Source organism: Procambarus clarkii, chromosome 41 (assembly GCF_040958095.1).
Source record: "Procambarus clarkii isolate CNS0578487 chromosome 41, FALCON_Pclarkii_2.0, whole genome shotgun sequence".
NCBI lineage: Eukaryota > Metazoa > Arthropoda > Malacostraca > Decapoda > Cambaridae > Procambarus > Procambarus clarkii.
In genome coordinates, this window is record NC_091190.1 from 9,019,969 (window position 1) to 9,029,087 (window position 9,119).

General features: G+C 42.1%; 1 protein-coding gene across 1 annotated transcript in view; it reads right to left on the reverse strand.

Moving 5' to 3' along the window:
• Window positions 1–5,391, reverse strand: part of LOC138373089 (uncharacterized) — a 105,948-nt gene extending 100,557 nt beyond the window's left edge. Inside the window, exon 1 of the mRNA XM_069339114.1 lies at window positions 5,254–5,391. The gene's annotated coding sequence lies outside the window, so the exon portion shown is untranslated. The remainder of the gene's footprint in view (window positions 1–5,253) is intronic.
• Between the last annotated feature and the right edge of the window lie 3,728 nt (window positions 5,392–9,119).

Sequence of the window (9,119 nt, forward strand, 5' to 3'; positions counted from 1 at the left end):
ACAAGTTTCTAAAGGCCGTTCTTATGTTAGCCAACCTGGCATATGCTGCTGATGTTATCCTCTTGATATGAGCTTCAGGGGACAGGTCTGGCGTGATATCAACCCCCCAGGTCTTTCTCTCTCTCTGACTAAGTATTTCATCTCCCAAATGATACCGTGTATTTGGCCTCCTGCTCCCTACCCCTATCTTCATTACATTACATTTGCTTGGGTTAAACTCTAACAGCCATTTGTTCGACCATTCCTGCAGCTTGTCCAGGTCTTCTTGAAGCCTCAAGCTGTCCTCTTCTGTCTTAATCCTTCTCATAATTTTGGCGTCGTCAGCAAACATTGAGAGGAATGAGTCTATACCCTCTGGGAGATCATTTACGTATATCAGAAACAGGATAGGTCCAAGTACAGAGCCCTGTGGGACTCCACTGGTGACTTCACGCCATTCTGAGGTCTCACCCCTTACTGTAACTCTGCTTCCTATTGCTTAGGTACTCCCTTATCCACTGGAGCGCCCTACCAGTTACTCCTGCCTGTTTCTCCAGCTTATGCATCAACCTTTTATGGGGTACTGTGTCAAAGGCTTTCAGACAGTCCAAAAAAATGCAGTCCGCCCATCCTTTTCTTTCTTGCTTAATCTTTGTCACCTGATCGTAGAATTCTATCAAGCCTGTAAAGCAAGATTTACCCTCCCTGAACCCATGTTGATGGGTTGTCTCGAAGTCTCTTCTCTCCAGATGTGTTACTAGGTTTTTTCTCACAATCTTCTCCATCACCTTGCATGGTATACAAGTTAAGGACACTGGCCTGTAGTTCAGTGCCTCTTGTCTGTCACCCTTTTTGTATATTGGTACTACATAAGCAGTCTTCCTTATTTCTGGTAGGTCTCCCGTTTCCAGTGACCTACTATACACTATGGAGAGTGGCAAGCAAAGCGCTCCTGCACACACTTTCAATACCCATGGCGAGATACCGTCCAGCCCAACAGCTTTTCTCACATCCAGCTCCAATAGGTGCTTCTTGACCTCATCAAGAAGACTGACTTGTGTATGTGCGTGTGTGTGTTTGTGTGTATACTCACCTAGTTGTGGTTGCGGGGGTTGAGCTCTGGCTCTTTGGTCAACCTCTCAACTGTCAATCAACTGATGTACAGATTCCTGAGCCTACTGGGCTCTATCATATCTGCATTTGAAACTGTGTATGGAGTCAGCCTTCACCACATCACTGCCTAATGCATTCCATCTATTAACTACTCTGCCATTGAAAAAGTTCTTTCTAATGTCCAAGTGGCTCATTTGGGTACTAAGTTTCCACCTGTGTTCCCTTGTTCGCCTACCACCCATGTTAAACAGTTTAATCTTTATGTACCCTATCAATTGCTCTGAGAATTTTGTAGGTAGTGATCATGTCTCCCCTTACTCTTCTGTCTTCCAGTGTCGTGAGGTGCATTTCTCGTAGCCTGTTCCCGTAACTCATGCCTCTTAGTCCTGGGACTAGCCTATTGGCATACCACTAAACCTTTTCAAGCTTTGTCTTGTGCTTGACAAGGTGTGTGTGTGTGTACGTGTGTAATACACACGTACTTATGTGGTACGTTTGTACTACATAATTGTAAGGCGTTTGCTGAATTAGAAAAGTCGCCTAGTAGTTCACCCTTAACGACACAATTAACTCATTACATAAAAAATACGTGGCTGTGCAACAGTGTGTGGGAATTGGGGAACTGGTGTGCATTCAGACGACTGGTGAGGACCAACAATGACGTAGAAGGATGGCACCAGCGTTTGAATCAAAGGGCAGTGAGGGACAACTTGGCTTTATATATTTTAATCCCCTTACTGTACCGTGAGGCGCCCCTGGTAACCTTGCAATACCAACTGGTTTCTGATCAAAAGCTAAGGTCCAGTTCCCGCAAGGGCAATAAAAAGAAACAGGAACATTTGTGGAAGCTTTGGGACCGTTATGAGGAAAACAGATAAGCACCTCACAGTTCCTCAAGGAATGTTCGCGTTTTATCCCAGGAAGTGCCTGAACTAGAATTATTAAGACTTTATGAACATGTAATCTATGTTTTGCTCCACTACTTACTGGTTGAGTATGGGGTGCATAACAAATAATAGCCTCCTTCGGCGGTGCCTTGTTTCTAAATGTGTTTCAAACTCACACTGTACCTTGTGCTACCCACTCCATCAACTCAATCTTTGCTACAATGTACCTCTTAATATGTGTTACATACTCTCACAACCCAATGTACCATCTTGTATATAAATAAATATATTTAAATTGTAAGGGGTATGGTTTGCACCTTGTTTTTCTAATAATAGAAACCTCCCCCCTTAACCTAACCCCTTCCACATGCTATATAGTCCTAATGTCTTGGTGCATTCCCCCTGATAGTTCTCTTCCCTTCCCTTCTCTGATAAGAGTTCGCTTTAACAAACACAGCAATACAAACAGTGCGCTAAGCACTGTTGATGGAATTGTAAATTATAAAAGAATACTACATAGCATATTTGCAATCTTGTAAAGCCATTATCAAATTACAATTAAATTTAAAATTTAAAAAAATAACAGGGTAAGATTATATTTATGAGTAAAATGTTACTATGACACTGAGGTAGATTCTTACATAAATACTAAATCTGCTGTAATTAAAGAATTATATGATCAAGTGCCATGTATTTATTCACACGAGAACAGCAGCGAACACAAACCAGCGCATGTACGAACGAAAGGGTATAAATGTATAAAATTCTCATTGAACGAAGTTGTTATCCGAAACTGCAGTCAACGACTTGACCAGCCCCCTATCAACAAACTGGAAAGGGTGCAGAGATATGCCATTAAGTGGCATTAACTAAATGCCATTAAATATGCCAAATATACTACATAATTATATATACTACACATGGACACTACTAGGATGCACAATAATGTCCTGGGTCCAATGTCCAAGGACCTCTGTTATTCATAATATATATATATACTGTATGTATATATATATATATACTGTATGTGTATGTATATATATATATATATATATATATATATATATATATATATATATATATATATATATATATATATATATATATATATATATATATATATATATATATATATATATATATATATATATATATATATATATATATATATATATATATATATATATATATATATATATATATATATATATATATATATATATATATATATATATATATATATATATATATATATATATATATATATATATATATATATATATATATATATATATATATATATATATATATATATATATATATATATATATATATATATATATATATATATATATATATATATATATATACATACAGTAAATGATTTAGATTTAGGATTGAGCAGCAATATTGGAAAATTTACCAACGAGGGGAGCCGGTCGGCCGAGCCGATAGCACGCTAGACTTGTGATCCTGTGGTCCTGGGTTCGATCCCAGGCGCCGGCGAGAAACAATGGGCAGAGTTTCTTTCACCCTATGCCCCTGTTACCTAGTAGTAAAATAGGTACCTGGGTGTTTGTCAGCTGTCACGGGCTGCTTCCTGGGGGGTGGAGGCCTGGTCGATGACCGGCCGCGGGGACACTAAAAAGCCCCGAAATCATCTCAAGATAATGATACAAAAAATTGTGAGGGGGTAATAAACACAAAGAATCACTATCACTCCAAGAAATCTAAATAGGGTTTTGAAATGGTCAAAAGATTGGCAGATGCAATTTCATGCTTAATTCAAGTGAAGGTTAGGCCACCTAATTTAAGGAGATGGTGGATATAAATAGGAGTTACTTTGTATGGGCCAATAGGCCTTCTGCAGTTACCTTCATCCTTATGTTCTAATTGCCACTATAAGACCACCATCAACACAACATCCAGCCCATCAACACCACCGTCAACACATCATCCAGCCCATCAACACCACCGTCAATACATCATCCAGCCCACCAACACCACTGTCAACACACCATCCAGCCCATCAACACAACATCCAGCCCATCAACACCACCGTCAACACAACATCCAGCCCATCAACACCACCGTCAACACATCATCCAGCCCATCAACACCACCGTCAACACAACATCCAGCCCATCAACACCACCGTCAACACATCATCCAGCCCACCAACACCGTCAACACAACATCCAGCCCATCAACACCACCGTCAACACAACATCCAGCCCATCAACACCACCGTCAACACAACATCCACCCCATCAACACCACCGTCAACACACCATCCAGCCCATCAACACCACCGTCAATACAACATCCAGCCCATCAACACCACCGTCAACACAATATCCAGCCCATCAACACCACCGTCAACACAACATCCAGCCCATCAACACCGTCAACACAACATCCAGCCCATCAACACAACATCCAGCCCATCAACACCACCGTCAACACAACATCCAGCCCATCAACACCGTCAACACAACATCCAGCCCATCAACACCACCGTCAACACAACATCCAGCCCATCAACACCACCGTCAACACAACATCCAGCCCATCAACACCACCGTCAACACAACATCCAGCCCATCAACACCACCGTCAACACAACATCCAGCCCATGAACACCACTGTCAACAACATCCAGCCCATCAACACCGTCAACACAACATCCAGCCCATCAACACCACCGTCAACACAACATCCAGCCCATCAACACCACCGTCAACACAACATCCAGCCCTTCAACACCACCGTCAACACAACATCCAGCCCATCAACACCACCGTCAACACAACATCCAGCCCATCAACACCACCGTCAACACACCATCCAGCCCATCAACACCACCGTCAACACAACATCCAGCCCATCAACACCACCGTCAACACAACATCCAGCCCATCAACACCACCGTCAACACACCATCCAGCCCATCAACACCACCATCAACACAACATCCAGCCCATCAACACCACCGTCAACACAACATCCAGCCCATCAACACCGTCAACACAACATCCAGCCCATCAACACCGTCAACACATCATCCAGCCCATCAACACCACCGTCAACACATCATCCAGCCCATCAACACCACCGTCAACACAACATCCAGCCCATCAACACCACCGTCAACACAACATCCAGCCCATCAACACCACCGTCAACACAACATCCAGCCCATCAACACCACCGTCAACACAAATTTACATATATACTACACATGTCTAAAGACAAATTAAAAAAACTCAGTTACCTTAAGTAATGAAGATGCAGCAAGAGTTTATCGATGCACTACCGCAGCTGCCCTGGTGAGTCTCGTTGTTGTGTTGATATAGGGGCGACGACGAGCGTCGACCGGCGAATCTCGTTTTTTAAATGGCCGCCTAGCACATGAAACAACAAGCCTAAAGAATATCCAACTTTACTATTATCTAAACGCTATTATATATTGTCAAGTAATTTGAAAATCTAAAATTACAAATAGTTACAAATAGTTTTATTAAATATTTATTTGCAATTACAATAACTGGGTAATATATTTTTTGCGTTAGCAAAATATATTTTAAGTTCGTATCTGGTGGAACTCATTTAAATTCTTTACAAATATTATTTTATTATTAACATCTTTATTGACAAAATTAATTACAATTTTGCCTAATCTGAGGATTTTGATAAAGCCTTATTAAAGTGAGGATAATGTTGGTATTCACTGTCACGCAGGACAGAGGGTCATACATAAGACAATAGGTCTAAACTGTAGGCGGAAGTACATATATATCATGGTTACAATCAATGTTTTAATGTATGGATATGTGAAAACAACTTTCTATTGTGCACTGCCACACAAGGGCAGGGATGGGTTCATAAGTGATGCAGCTTAGAAGTAATATTAAGAACAATTGTTCTTCATTCTTTAAAATGGACAAGCAAATTTTGGATAAATTGTTAGGCATGATAGAGCTGATAAGTTAGCCAAAGAATCTGCCTTTAAAGGAGCCGTTGAGTGTAACCTTGGATTGTCAATGAGCAATCTGAGAGCAGCAGTACACCGAGAACTTCAACAAGATCTTGTAGATCTGAGGCAAAGTGAAATTGACACCAGTAATTCCATCTATCATCATACTATCATGCAAGAGGAGCCACACATCTATGGATCATCCAATAAAATCAGCAGACTTCTAGATGTTACTACTGCTCGGCTTAGATTCGGTTACAAGTATCTCTGGGAATTCTCATTATCTGCCGATGTAGACCTGACCAAATGTAAACTGTGTCAACAAAATTATTCGCACACCCTCCGTCACTATGTGATGGAGTGCGAAAAGATACGTGAATTTAGAGACAATTCTATAACCAATGTTCCAGCGATGTGTCAATATTTCATTCAAAATGATCTGCTACCAGAAATTTTTGCCAAATATCCCCAGTTTGCTAACTGTAGGTAGTAACTGAGTGATTGTAACCTATCCACCGCTGCCCACTGGATGGGGGGCGGTGTGCAGGACAAACATATAAAGTGTGACACTAGCTCTCCACATATACAAAAAGCAGCCAAGTGACCGCAACAGGATCTTACTTTGTGAGGTCAAGGAACATGTACATCGAGAGACCAGACAAATAAAAGAACAAAAGTGGCTGGAATGGTGTTCACACCTGAATGAACACACCTCTCTCGGAGAGATGTGGCAGCAAATTCACCGGGCCAAAGGGAATAAAACACCTAAAGCTCCACACCCCAAGGATCCTCAACAGGAAGCCGAAGTACTGGCAACCAGGTTTGCAGAGAGAGCAGCCAGCAATCAACTTCCACCAGATGTATTAGCAGTACAGACCGGACTAGAGGAAGAAAGATGGCACAGAATCCTTACAGCATGTGAAGAAGTCTCTGCCACTAATGCCCCCTTCACACTGGATGAGCTCAATCGGGCTAAGAAAAACTCCAAGGATACATCCCCTGGAGCCGACAAAATAACCTATAAAATTATTAGAAACCTCGGCCCAGAGGGAGACGCTGCATACCTAAGGTTAATTAATTTAGCCTGGACTTCTCAAACTAGACCTTCTGCTTGGAATAGAGCAGACATAGTGCCGATCCCAAAACCCAAAGATCCAGCTAATTCCAGGCCCATCTCTCTTCAAAGCTGTGCAGCCAAGACGGCTGACAGAATGGCACTCAACAGACTGGAGTGGAAAATGCCTAAACTGCACCATGATATGTATGCCTATAGAAGAGGGGTTGGCACAGTGGAATGTATTACAACTCTGTTAGCCCACTTGAATGACAGACCAGGAATGCTGATATTCCTGGACCTCGAAAAAGCCTTTGAACTGGCTAGCGCCCCAGCTATTCTCTGCTGCCTCATCGACAAAGAGGTCAGAGGCAACCTGCTCTCCTGGACCAAAAACTGTCTCATAAACAGAGAAGCAAGAGTGAAACTTCATGGCACAGTCTTTGAGTACAAAAGACATGAAAATGGTACACCGCAAGGAGGTATTCTCAGCCCTCTTCTCTTCAACTGTTTAATGGAAAGAATAATGAGGTTGAAACTCCCACATCACTGCAGGCTGCTAAACTACGCGGACGACTTTGTCATCATCATAAAAGGAAGGGATGCGGCGCGCCTTGCACCCAAATGCTTAGACTGCATCAGTAAAGAGGCAAAACAGATTGGGATCAAACTCAACCCCTCAAAGTCAAAGGCCATGCCCATAAAAATAGCGAAGCCCAACATCCAACTCACAGTACAGGGTCAACCAATAGAATGGGTCGACACCTATCAGTATCTAGGAATCATCCTGGACACACACATGAATTTTAATGCTGAGGTCACTTACTTGAGAGAGCGAACTGCGGCCCGGACGGCAATCCTCAGGTCGCTAACCTCCCTTTCTGGAGGAGCCAATCTGCAAGTCCTTCGCACATAGTATGTACAGGCAGTCAGATCAGTGATCGATTATGCCGCACCTGCACTCACAAATCTATCACACCAACAGTGGAAAAAGCTTGAAGTTGCCCAAAACAATGCTATGAGAGCTGCACTGGGAGCCCCCATGTGGACCAGGCTTGAAACTCTTAGACTGGAGACGGGTTTGCCCTCTCTACAAGAAAGAATATCACAAAGGACAGCTACAATTATCAGTAAGATAATTATTTCTTCTGATCCAATCCCAGTACGGCAGGCCTTGGTGGTTGGACTAGGCCAAAACAATGGAAACTCTTGGGTTGCAAGAGCAGGAAAAGTCCTAAACAGACTACATTTAAAAAACATGATTCTTGATAGAGAGGGTGATCATCCACACCCAAATTACACTCCTTCCGCGCCGTGGGAAGAGCCTACTTTCAAAATAGTAATAGAAAGTCTCCCAATGAAAAAGGCTGCCTATGATCCGACAATCCTAAGGTGCATAATAGAAGAGCAAATGTATAGCATAGCAGTAGCAGGAGCCACCCACATCTTCACAGACGGATCGGTGGACACAGAAAATGAGAGTGCTGGCACTGCTCTTTGCACGACCAGCGTACAGGCATATTGGAGACTGGGAGGACTAGTATCATCAACCCAAACTGAGCTGTTTGCCATACAACAGGCATTCGCATATGTGATTGCACAAAACACTCAAAATGCAATCATACACGCAGACTCAAAAGCTGCACTTCAAATACTAGGACAAAAACAGTGGAAAGATAATGTGGAAATAATTACCACCATTTTGTATCTTGGAGCAGTCGCTAAAGGCAAAGGACTCAACATAACTTTAAACTGGATCCCATCCCATATTGGAATCCCATTAAATGAAAAAGCTGATGAAATTGCTAAATTGGCAACTTGTCATCCAGTGATACATAAAACAATTCAACCCAGCCTAGAGAACATAAAAAACATCATCACCAAAAAAATCTCACATCTCAACAAAGCCTACCTGCACCAGAGAATAGCTGAAGGTTCGCCATCTGCAACATGGTATCTTCAGGCAACCAAATTAGAAAGGTTAAATATCCCAAAAGGAATCCACAGGGAAATAGCAGTTAGGCTATATAGACTACGTCTAGGTTACAGATGCAACTGGGAGATTGGTGAACCCCGACAGAGAGAGTGCATCTTCTGCCAAACTGTCACA